Raw genomic sequence first — 13,420 nt, forward strand, 5'->3', positions numbered from 1 at the left:
AACTAGAAATCAGATATCCCACTGATTCTGCTACATCCAGGTCATCCACAGCACCCAGGACATAGTGGCTCCTAATATAATCTTCCCACCGTGCCTCTTAATAACATGTGGACTCCTGCAAGAGTGAGTAGCATTACCCCTTTGGGTGAACTGGATCTAGTTAAGGCTTGGCCTCTATAATGAAGTTTGATGTCTTCCGTGCTTTTTTTGGAATCGTTTTGCATGGTTCTTTTGAAAAGTAATTTATTTTCCAGTAATTTCAAGTGTATAAAAAAAATTTAAGAAGCAGTACAAAGTACTCACGTTTGCCACCTCACATAAAATACTCCAGTGTGTTTTATGCAATCCTGGGATACTCTCCCAGGGAACCAGCACATGAACCTGCAAAGTGGAAATTTCATGGTTCTACCTTGTAATCCTATCCACAGACCCACTTCAACTTTCGTCATTGCCTCAACTGTATGGAAATGTCTTTTCCCATTCTGATCCAGTTTTCTTTTTCTGAAACTGTTACTGAGACTTTCCCTCATTTTTTTTCTTTTCTTTTTTTGGCTTTATGGCATGTGGGATCTTAGTCCCCTGGACCAGGGATTGAGCCCATGCACCCTGCATTGGAAGCGTGGAGTCTTAACAACTGGACCCCCAGGCATTTTCAAAACCTTTATGGATTTAAAGCACACAAGATGATTATGAACTGAGTGGCCTTTTCAGTATGACTTCTTTGACTTAGAATGTTTTCAGTGTCTATCCATGTTGTAACATGTATCTTCAGTGCTTCATTTTTTTCATTGTGATTAAAAAGACATAACATTGACCATTTGAACCATTTTGAGTATACAGTTCTATGGCATTAACTACATTCACGTTGTTGTACAAATAGTCTCAGCACCCATCCCCAGAACTTATTTTCCCCATGGGACATTATGTATCCATTTCTCTACATTTTTGGCAACATTTGTTATTTTAGGTTTTCTTGATTATAGGCCTTATAGTGTTTGTGCAGGGGTATGGCATTATGGTATTACTGTGCATTTCCATCGTGACTAACGATGTTTAACATCTCTTCCTGTGCTCGTTGACCATTTGTATGTCTTATCTGGGGAAGGGTCTTTTCAAGTCCTTTTTCCATTAAAAAAAATTGGGTTGTTTGCGGGGGCCTGCAGCTCTGCCGCCCAAGCCGGGTCCCGCCAAGCGCTCCTGCTGGCGGCCTTGGTCTCGGTGAGTCCAGCCTGGAACGGTCTCCGCGCCGCAGGGGCCCGCGTGCTGGGGCATCGCTAGCTGCCTCGCAGGGGCGCCGCTTCCTCTCTCGCGCTCGCAGGAGAGGAGACGCCTGGCCCCAGGCACCCGTGCTGGAGTGCTGAGACTGTGCTGTGCGCGCAGACGCTGCGGGGCGGGGCGGGTGTTGCTCGGCATTGGCTGCGGGCAGCGGCAGTCTCCGCGCCTCTCCCAGAAGTGCGCCTCCCGGCCGGAGCGCACCTGCTGCAGGGCGTCCTCGAGGCTCCTTGTCGTCTGCCCCCACCCCCGTGAGCCGGCGCGGGTCTAGGGAGCCAGCGCGCGGTGGCTGGGAACGACCACTCCCGTGGGTCCCTGGCACTGCAGCGGCATCGGAGCGCGGAGCCAAGGGCCGCAGACTGCAGGTAAGGGGACAGGGGCTCGGTGGGGGTGGGGGGAGGAGGGAACCACGAATCACACCTGAGCTGTTTGGTACAGTCGCGGAGCCCCCTAACCTGGAGGCCGCAGGAAGGGCTTGCCTTTGAGTAAAGGCTTTGAGGACATGCCCGAGCCTACCCTCTCCAATTTTACAAAACATCTGCTGGTGTAAAGCTCACTCCCGCGCGGTTTTCCCAAGCAGCCAAGGGCCCCAGTCTCTGCAAGCAGAACCGGAGAGGGGCTGTTGCCCTGAGAGACTTGCCCTTGGCCTATGGCAAGTCCAAGGGATTTATCCTGCATGGTGATTTCACCTGCTGGGACTACTCCAAACCCCAGCCCACACTCTGGCGAGCTGGGCCAGCCCTGCTTCCTGCAGTTCTCCAGCCCTGGCGGGCCATTGGCCTCCTGCTGGGATGGGAAAGGGAAGGGTCCTAGAATTACACCTTAGAAACTAGCCAGGGGGCATGGATTTAAAAACATGGTGGTCACCCGGGCAGCAGAGAAGGGAGAAGGGCACCTTGCTGCCCTTTCAGTGTGGAATTGGTGGCGCTCCTGCTGAGAGAGCCCTTTCCATGGGGACCCCATGCAGTATGTATGGTGTCTTGGAACTGGATAATTAGAACTTGTATAATTTTCAAATTATGCGGTCCTTTAAAAACAAAACCCCTAGAACCTCTAAGTGTTCTATAAATTGAGGTCTAAAAATTGAAGGTCTGTTTTGCTTCCACTGTGACATTATATTAAGAAATGTACATTTATTGAGGAAAGAGTCAGAATACGGAAGGAAACAGAGAACTCAGAGGTACCACTGCAGTTTGGCAAAGGCCATGGGAGTTAATTTGTCAATGCTGCTGGCTTTCAGTAGCCTGCAGCCATTCTCCTCCTGCAGCTGAGCGGGTATAAAGGCCTACTGGGTTGCTCTACTCTTCTTTTGTAGAAATCCAGCTCAGAGCCATATGTTGATGTGTAAGAATTTCCCATATTAGGTTCCCAGGCAAATCCTGGAGGGCCAGGGGGATTCCTGCCTTCATTATACCTGTCTGTTTGACTGAAAACCAGCAATGACATATATTTCTTTACATCTGGTTTTTGGTCTATCATCCAGAACTTAGAGTAGCTATTTCCCCTCTTTCTCAATAGGTTCGGGTTCCTGGAATGAATTATAGTCAGATGCCCCCCGTGTTTTTACAGATGAGGAAACTGAAACCCAGAAAGGGTGGAAGAGTGCCCGAGGGAGAATGGGAGAGCCTGCCAGGAACCCTGATTCCTGGGTTTTTAATTCCTAAACAGCACAGTTATTAATTGGCAAGTGATGACATTGAGGATAAACTACTGGCGAAACTGTAAAAGCCTTTTGTTAAGAATGTGCCCACCAGATATTTTCACTGCATTCCCAACACCTGGGAGGGTGCTGGGTAGAGGGCAGATGTTTAATAGATTTATTGAATAAGTTCAATTTCATATAATTATATCAATGGAAGAGTCAGTAACACTATGAGGTGTATTGGAACAGTGGTCCTCACACTTTGGTACTTCACAGATCAGTAAAAAAAAGAAAACTTTTAATAAGGCGGACTGTAACAGAATTCCTAAGTTTTAATTTTATCCCACAGGGGTATTTTTAAAATAATAAAACAAATCTCACCCATCATCTACAAGTCTGTTGGAGGTCTCCTGGGGACCTTGCACAAGGGAGTTTCTATCCTGTGTGACACCCCTGCTTCAAGCATCTCCCCAAGCCAGCAACCTGGGACAGCTGAATACACCTGAAGTTCCTTCCTTTAGTTCACCCTTTCCTCTTCTAAACAGCTCCAGCCTGCTTACTCTTCCTCTTCCCCCGACAAAACTACCTGCTGGGCTTCCCTGAATATGACTACCAGCCTCCATCCCTCATTTCCTTTCCCGATCCTGAGTCCCTTCTCTTAACTGGATTTCCCTGTTTTCCATTTAGGCACCTTTGCCCTTGCCCAGAGGACTTTTGCCCTGTAGACTCATGTGATTGTTGTGTCTCTTTGGAGTCCCTTGTAATTCCCTATATATGTTCGGGTAAGCTTGTGTATTTCTTCCCAAAGGCCTTTTGGAATTCACATTGAATCTGTAGGTTGCTATCTTCACATTTATTTAGGATTTCTTTCAGCAATGCTTTGTAAGTGCCAGTCTTGCATCCTAATTAAATCGATTCCAAAGTATTTTAATAATGTTGACATTATTGAAAAGGGAATTGTTTAGTTAAATTCCTTTTCAGATTATTAATTGAGTGTATGCAAATACAACTAGGTAATCATTTATTTTTCCAGTTTGGACACCTGGTTGGTTATTTTAAACTTCTGGTTACAGCCCAGCACTGCATTATTAGGTTGCTTAGTTAATTCTTGCTTTGGCTCCTGTTTTCATTTAACATTTCTCCTTGTGGGTTTTTTTTTTGTATTTCTTTACTTTTTCATACTTCAAGATTATCCTGGCTTGTATATTTAGTGTCTCAATCATAGTTTCAGTCATTTCTTCAAAGAGCCCCTGGTCCTTTTAATTAGATAATGATATTCAAAACATACATGTGGGAGCTAAATATGCTCAGCTGACAATATGTGGAAATATATGCATGTATTCCAGCCTGTGCATATACACATAAATATAAAGATTTCTACGTGGTAAAATATCTGTAAACATATCAGGCTAAAGATAATTTATGCTGATGTCTCCAACCTGATCCATTACGCCATGGAGATTGTAAACTTCTCCCTTTGTTTGTCTGTAACTTCCCACTCCAGTGGTACTAAACCTGGCTTCCACCATTTGTCATTTATTGAATTCAGTGCTTGTTACTTTTGATTGCTGGTACAGTAGTTTCAGTACTGTTACCTACTTCTCCTATGGGAAAGAACTTGAGTCCACTGTTTATGTATGGTATATATTGCCTTTGGCCTGCAGATTCTGTTCATTTCCAGGGTTGACTTAGGTCAGCCATTTTGTCCCCATCACCAACAGTGAGTTTTTTCCATACATTTCTAAGTCAGACTCTTTGTTACATTCTCTGTTCCATTCTGTGACATCCCCATTTCATAAATAACTAAATTTGAATAGATTATGATTTACTTGTTGGGGTCTAAAAATCTTTGGGTTTAGACAAATGCATAGTGGCAGGTATTCATCACTAAAGTATCATGTGGAATATTTAACCCACTACCTCATAACCTGTTTATTAACTCTGTTTTGCCTTTTCCGGAATGTTGTGTAAGTGGGGTCATATCATGTATAGAACTTCAGACTGCAGTCTTTCCCTTAGCAATATAAATGTAAGATTCATCCATGATTTTTGTATGGTTTGATGGTTCATTCCTTTATATTTCTGAGTACTACTCCATTGCATGTGTATGGGAGGAAAAATAATTTTCCCTCTATACTTCTTTGTTTCTCCTTGAGATTGCCCCCCCCCCCCAAAATGAAACACAGAAGAACTGGAGAAAAACAAGTAGACGTTTAATAGCACGCATACCTCCTGTATACTTGGAAGATACCTAGGAAAACTGAGTCACTCCCTGAAATGGCCCAAGCAAGTAACTTAAATGCTATCTTCAGCTAAAAACAAAAGAAAGATGTTAGGGGAGGTGGGGGAGCCAGTTGGGAGGTTATGAGGCAAAGCACAGTAAACAAAGGTATGGATATTATGCAGATTTACATCCAGGCCTTCAACATTGACATGCTTTTCTTGAGACTTAGTCACCCTTCAATTCCTGGTACAGGGAGGAAGACATCCTTACAAATGGAGATTTCCCTCATAAATGCACATTTACTTCCCAGAAGGGCATTTTCAAACATTCTCCTGGGTCTGCTGTTTTATAAATTAATCAGTCCAAAATAATCCTTATGTTAAACAGGCATATCTTGGGGTGGCATATTCTTCTCCCCTTGACATTTATGTGGCCTAATTTGATTATGAATTCATCTACAGAAGGACATCCTGATATCTTTAATTTTTTAAGCCATTTTGAGTAGAGCTGTTGTGCATTATTTTATGCTAGTTTTTGTTTGAACAGTTTTTCAAAACAGTTGTCGAAATACAAGAGGTACGCTTATTGTATCCTAAGATGAGACTGTTTAGCTTTGGAAAAAACTGCCAAACTATCTTTCAAAGTTGGCTGTACACGCGTTCCACCAGGATCTTGAGTATGTTTTTGTATGGTTTATTTACTATCAGTATACCCTCTTTGGCCAGGTGTCTATTTCGATCTTTACCAGTTATTAATGGGGTTGTTTGCTCTAGAGTTCTTGGTATAATTTTGCTACAAATCCTTTATTAGATGCATGTTTTGAAGATATTTTCTCCTGGTTTGTGGTTTGTCTTTTGTTTTCTGAATAAGGTCCTTCACAGAGTAGAAATATATAATTTTTTAAACTCCATGTTATTAATTTATTTTCAAAAATTTTGTACATTGCCTTTTAGTGTTGTGTTTATTAAAAGTCATCACCAGACCCTTGACTTGCCTGGTGGCACAGTGGTTAAGAATCCACCTGCCAATGCAGGGGACATGGGTTCTATCCCTGGCCCAGAAAGATCCCACATGCCACGGAGCAGCTAAGCCCATGCACCACAACTACTGAGCCTGCGCTTTAGAGCCAGCGAGCCACAACTACTGAGCCCATGCACTGCAACTACCAAAGCCCACGTGCTCTAGGGCCCGTGCTCTACAAAAAGAGAAGCCACCACAATGAGAAACCTATGCACTGCAACAAAGAGTATCCCCCACTCGCCACAACTTGAGAAAGCCCACGTGCAGCTTCTCACGCTGCACCCAACGCAGCCAAAGGAAGAAAAAGATAAAACAAAACAACTCATCACCAGACCCAAGGTCATGTAGACATTCTTTTGTTTTCTTGTAAAATTTTATAGTTTTGTCATTTGTCTATGGACAATTTTGAGGGAATTTTGGTGTCAGTTGTAAAGTTCGTGTCTATGTTCATTTCATTCCATATGGTTTTTAATATAATTGTTCCTTAGCCATTTACTGAGAAGACACAGTGTGAAGACATGGTGAGATATTTGGCTCTGTTTCAGTTCGGATCTCCAAACTTAGTGTCCACAGCAGAACTGCATTTGGGATGAGGCTTCTGGGGTGTGTGAGTGCAGTGCTCCCCGCTCTTCTCTGTTGGCCCACAGGGGGCGCCAAACCCACCTCTCTGACCAGCAGGGCACAGGCACATTGTGCCCTCTGACTTGGCTCCCTGCACAGCTGAGAGGAGCTTTGTCTCCTTGGGATGCGTCAGGGCTCAGGCTTCTGGATAGTGGGGCTGCGTCCATGCCGACAGGAGCTGGGTTGAGTCAGTACCCACCAGCAAGGAGGCCCTGCAAGAGGGAAAAATGAGGACAAAGTAGAAGTTTCCTGTGTGCAGCTGAGTGCTGAGGGGGCAGGTCCGTCCTCAGAGGACTCAGAAAGGAAAGAGCTTGATGTGGAAAATTGGATTTTTAGTTTTGTGTGTGGTGTCGATGATGACCAGTGATGTTCTTTGGCATATGGTGTCCAGTTTTCCTGGCACTGGTTGAGGCGCCTGTCCTTTCCTCTTTGTGTGTCCTTGCCCTGATTTTCATGAATTAACTGACCACATACATGTGAGGTTATTTCTGGGCTCTCTCTTCTGTTCCCCTAGTCCATGTGTCTGTGTTTGTTCCATCTCCACACTGCTGTGGTTACTACAGCTCTGTGATATAGTTTGAAGTCAGGGAGGGAGATGCCTCCAGCTGTGTTCTTTTTCAGAATCTCTTGGCTGTTCAGGGTCCTTAGTTGTTCCATACTAATACTAGGGTTGTTATTTCTATTTCTATGAAAAATGCCATTGGATGTTATACTGTGATTGCAGTGAATTTGTTGATGGCTTTGGTTGGAATAGACATTTTATTAAGGCATTCTTCCAATGCATGAACACGGAATATTTTCCTGTTTATTTGTGTTTTCTTCAATTTCTTTATCAACGCTTTATAGTTGTCTAAGTACCGGTCTTTCATGTCCTTGGATAAATTAGTTCCTAGATATTTTATTCTTTTTGATGCAATTGTAAATGGGATTGTTTTCTTAATTTTTCTTTCTGATGGTTCATTATTAGTGTATAGAAACACTACTGATTTTTGTATATTGATTTCATATTCTTCAACTTTACTGAATTTATTTATTTGAACAACTTTTCTGTGAAGTGATGTGGGAAATTGTATTTCTAAAATCTCACTGTTTCTCCTTCACCAGGTCATCCAGAGGACCCAAGACATGGTGGCTACTAATATACTCTTCCCACAGTGCTTCTTAATACCATGTGGACTCCTACAAGGGCAGTTAGTATCACAACTTCGGTTGAACTTGGTCTGGGTAAGTCTTGGCCTCTATAACAAAGTTTGGTGTCTGTCTTATCTGCTTTTCTGACTTGGTATTGAGATGGTTGTTTTGAAGAGTAATTCACTTTCCAGTAAATTTAAATGCACAGAAAATTTTCAGTAATGGTAAAAAGTACTTGTAAGGTTGGATCTTAACAAACGGCACCGCGAAACAGAGGAAAGCTTCAAGTGAGCTTTATTAGGGAGCGCTCCCGGGCGAGGTTCACTGGTCCGAGAGAAAGGGGCCAGAGAAGTCGCACCCGGGCGAGAGTTGGGCAAGATTTTATAAGGGAAGAAGGGAAAGGGGTGTGGTGAATCTGGGAGGACGCAGGGTATTCCTTATTTGGTGGTCTCTTCGGTATCGTGGCAATATCTGGTGCCGGTTGCATCAGTCTTGGGCCCGTTAGTCCCGCCCCTCGTTAGTCCCGCCCCTCGACAGGCGGGAAAGCTGGGCCAGGTGGAAAGTTCCCAGGGCAGTTTCTGGAACTGGGTGGTCCGGAGAGTTTCAGTCTGATGCAACCTGTGAATCTGATTGCGTTCCCCCTGCCTCGGGCCAGTTGGCCTTACAGTATTCACATTTTACACTTCCCCCAAAATACTCCTTGTGTTTTATCCATCATGGGGGCATTCTCCGGAGGGACCAGCACATAACCCTGAAATGAGGAAACCATATTGTTTCCACGTTGTCATTTAATCCACAGGCCCACTTCCACTTTCACCAGTTGTCCCACCTGCAGGAAAATGTCTTTTACTATCCTGATCCAGTTTTCTTTTTTTGGAACCATTACTGAGATTTTCCCTCATTTGGACAGCCTTGATGGATTTAAAGCAGACCCGATGAATATGGGAGCTGGGTGGCCTTTTCTGCATGGAATTTTTTCACTAATGATCTTTTTTTTTTTTTTTTTTTTGTGGTACGCAGGCCTCTCACTGTTGTGGCCTCTCCCATTACGGAGCACAGGCTCCAGACGCGCAGGCCCAGCGGCCATGGCTCACGGGCCCAGCCCCTCCGCGGCATGTGGGATCTTCCCGGACCGGGGCACGAACCCAAGTCCCCTGCATCGGCAGGCGGACTCTCAACCACTGCGCCACCAGGGAAGCCCACTAATGATCTTTTTAATGTTTATTCATGTTGTAACATGTATCAGTACTACTTTATTTTTTTCCCATTGTAATTAAAAATAAAGAACATGACATTTCCCATTTACATCATTTTAAGTATATAATGTAACTCCCTTCATGTTGTTGTACAAACAAGTTTAGTAATGTGTACCTCCTGTGTACATGGGAGAAACCCAGGAAATTGAGTAACACCCTGAAATGGCCCAAGACATCACCGTAGATACCATCTTCATCTAAAAACAAAAGAAAGGAAGGGTATGGTTGTTGTGCAGATTTAAGTCTTTGCCTTCCCTACTGATAAGGGTTTCCCAAGACTGTCATTCTTCTATTCCTGGTGCAGAGTGGGAGATTGCCTTTCAAATGGAGATTTCCCTTATCAATGTACATTTGCCTCACAGAAGAGCCATCTCAATTGGGTTTCAGAGATCCTCATGTGTCTTCTTTAAAAATGATCAGTCACAAATAATCCTTATGCCCAAGAGGTATATTTTGGGGTAGCATTAGCTCCCCTTCACTTGGATGTATCCCAATTTGCTTGTGCATTCATGTACTGGAGGACATCCTGATATTTTAAAGTTTCTAGCCATTATGAGAAGAGTTGCAGTGCATAACTGCCTGATAGTTTTTGTTTGAACACTGTTCTCCAAAGTGGTTGACTAAATACTAGAGGTGTGATGTTGGATCCTCAGGTGAGCCTCCTGTAGCTTTTGAAAAAACTGCCAAAGTGTCTTTCAGAGTAGCTGTGTCTGTGTTTCATCAGCGGTAAAGGAGACTTCATGTAGTTCCTCACCCTCCATCAATCAGTAGTGTCATTCTTTTTGGAGTTTAGTGATTCTAATAGGTGTGCAGTGCTAATTCACTGTTTTAATTTGTAATTCTGTAATGATATGTGATGTGAGCATATTTTAATATGCTTGTTTACTATCTGTATATTTTCTTTGGGCAGGTGTTCAGATCTTTACCCATTTTTAATGGAGTTGTTTGTTCTAGAGTTTTTGGTATAATTTGACTACAAATCCTTTATCAGATATGTATTTTGTAAGTATATTTCTCTCAGTTTCTGGCTTGTCTTTAGGTTTTCTGAGTAAGGTCTTTCACAGAGTTAAATTTTTAATTTTTTAAAATCCATGTCATGAATTTTGCTTCTTTTTTGAATAGACGTTTAGGGATTTGTTTGTTAAAATTCATCACCAAACCCAAGGTAGGTAGATTTTCTTCTTTGTTTTCTTGTAGAGTGTTTATAGTTTTGCACTTTAAAATTGTCAGTGAACAGTTTTGAGTGAATTTTGGTGTAAGTTGTAAAGTTTCTGTCTACATTCATTTGATTGCATAAGGTTTCCAGTTATTTTTGTATAACTAGTTTTGGAGAAGTCCTGGGATATGTGGCTCCATTTCAGGTTGAATTTCCAAATTTCGTGGATTCTGCAGGCTTGCCAGCTGGGAGCATGGCATGCGCTGAAGTGAGCTGTTGTGGCCTGCAGTTCCCAGCCAGCCAGCAGGCGGCGCCAAACCCAGCTCTCTGATCCTTGAGGTGTCTGTGTTCCAGTGACGGACTCGGTTCCTTCGGGAACTGGGCTCCTCACCCAGCCGACAGAAGCTCAGCGTCCTTAGGGTCGGCCGTGGGTTCAGCTTCAGGTCACTGCTGGGTGGAGTCCATGCAGGCAGGAGCCAGACGTCTTCAGGATACCACAGGAGTGAAAGGTGAGGGAAAGTGGGGAGAAGCTTCCTGCGAGTGGCTGATGCCAAGGGGGGTCCATTTTCAGAGGACCCAGCAGAGGAAGGGCTTGATGTGGAAAACTGTGGAATTTACTAAGTTACTGTTGTTCTTTGGCATGCGGCGTCCAGTGTTGTTGGCACTGTTGGTTGAGAGGACTGTCCTTTCGCTATTTTGTGTTCATGGCTCCTTTGTTGTAAAATAACTGGCCACATACGAATGGGTGTATTTCTGTGCTCTCTATTCCGTTCCCCTGGTTTATGTGCCTATTTTTGTGCCAGTATCACACTGTTTTGGTTACAGTCGCTCTGTAATATTGTTTGAAGTCGGAGCGAGATACGTCTGGCTGTGTTCTCATTTCTCAGGGCTGCTTTTCCTATTTGGGGTTCTCTGTTGTTCCATACAAGTGGTAGGATTGTTTTGTTTCTGTGAAAAATGCATTTGAATTTGGTAGAGATTGCAATTACTGTGTACACCACTTTGGTGGAATGAGTGTTTAAACAATATTAATACTTCCCACGCATGAACATGGACTATTTTTGTATTTATTTGTGTCTTAATTTCTTTATCAGTGTTTTATAATTTTCAGTGTGCAGGTCTTTCACACCCGTGGTTAAATGTATTCCTAGGTATTTCGCTCTTTTTAATGCTATTGTTACACGGGATTGTTTTCTTAATTTCTCTTTCTGAAACTTTATTAGTATCTAGAAAGTCAACTGATTTTTGTGTATTGCTTTGGTATAGTGCAAACTTAGTAAATTCCTTTATTACTCCTAATAGTTTTTTTTGGTGGTTTGAGGTTGAAAATTGGAATGCAAAAATCTCACTATTTCTACCGTATCCAAAGTTGTATGCAGCAGCAAGGACATAGTGGCTCCTAATAAAATCTTCTCACAGTACCTTATGTGGGCTCTTACAATAGCAATGAGCTTTATCATTTTGGGGGAATTGGATCTGGCTAGGGCTTGGCCCTTATAATGAAGTTTGATGTCTTTTCTACTTTTCAGGCGTGGTATTCACATGGTTGTTTGGAAAAGTTATTTCTAGTAATTTCAGAGATACAGGAAACTTGCAGTAGCAGTACAATGTACACTGTATCTCTAAGCTCAGATTCGTCAGTCATCATTGATTTTCCACATCTGCCAATCTAAATGAAAACCTCCAGTGTGTTCGACCTCAAACAGAGACACTCTCCCAGTGGACCACCGCCATATGAGGAATTATTATGGTTTTCACTTTATAATCCCATCCACAGGCCCTGTTCAACTTTCACCACTTGCCCCAACTAAATGGAAATGTGGTTTTCTATTCTGATCCAGTTTTCTTTTTCTGGAACTGTTCTTGAGACTTTCCCTTATTTATAAAACCTTGATGGATTTCAAGTGTATAAATGAATATGATCTGGGTGGTCTTTGCTGTATGGCTTCTTTCTCTTAGGATGTTTTCAGTGTTCATTCATGTTGTAGCATGTATCAGTACTTCATTCATGTTTGTCTTTGTGGTTAAATCCATACAACATAATGTTTACCATTTAAACCACTTTAAGTATATAGTTCTACGACATTAACCACATTTACATCCATTAAACACCAACTCTCTTCAACCCCTGGGAATCACATTCTACTTTCTTTCTTTGAATTTGACTTATTTGGATATCTCATACTAGTGGAATCGTTGCATGTTTGTGCCTTTTTGGTCTGGTTTGTTTCAGTTAACATAATGACTTTAAGGTTCATCCACATTGTAGCATGTGTCCGAACTACCTTAGTTTTTAAGGCTGAATCATATTCCATTGTGTATATACCACAATTTGTTTATGGAATCATCTATCCAGGGACACTTGGATTCCTTCCATCTATGACCAGTATGAATAGTACTGGTATGAATATGAGTGCACAAATATGTGTTTCAGTCCCTGCTTTCAAACCTTTTGGGTATACACCCTGAAGTGGAATTGACATCTCATATGTTAATTTCATGTTTAAGTTTTTGCTATAATGTTTTCCACAGTGGCTGTACCATTTCACTTTATTTTTTATATAGCAGAAAAATGGAAGTCTTTGAATCTACCCTATTTTGCATATCCATTCATCCACTGATGGACTTTTGAATGGTGTCTACTTTTTGGGCTATTGTCAATAATGTTGCTATGAATATTTGTGTACCAGTTCTTGTTTGAACACCTGGTTTCAGTTTATTGAGGTATATATCTAAGATTGGAGTTGTTGAAATAAATGGTAATTATATTTTCATCTTTTTGAGAAAATGCCACACTATTGTACATATAGTCTGTACCATTTTCCATTTCCACAAGCAAACCATAAGGGTTCCAATTTCTCAACATTGTTGCTAATATTTTTATTGGTTCTTGATTATAATCATTTAGTGAATGTGACTAAATATTGCATTGCGGTTTTAATTAGTACTTCTATAACAATATAAAGGAAGTATACCTAAGATAATTTTATTAGAACCTCAAACCTCAGGATACTGCTTTGTAGCCATAGTTGTTGCATAACCCAAAACTATTAACAGTCACCCTAAATAAATTTAAAAAACCATTAAGCCCAAAAATC

This window comes from Leucopleurus acutus (assembly GCF_964270905.1).
Source record: "Leucopleurus acutus genome assembly, chromosome: 7".
NCBI lineage: Eukaryota > Metazoa > Chordata > Mammalia > Artiodactyla > Delphinidae > Leucopleurus > Leucopleurus acutus.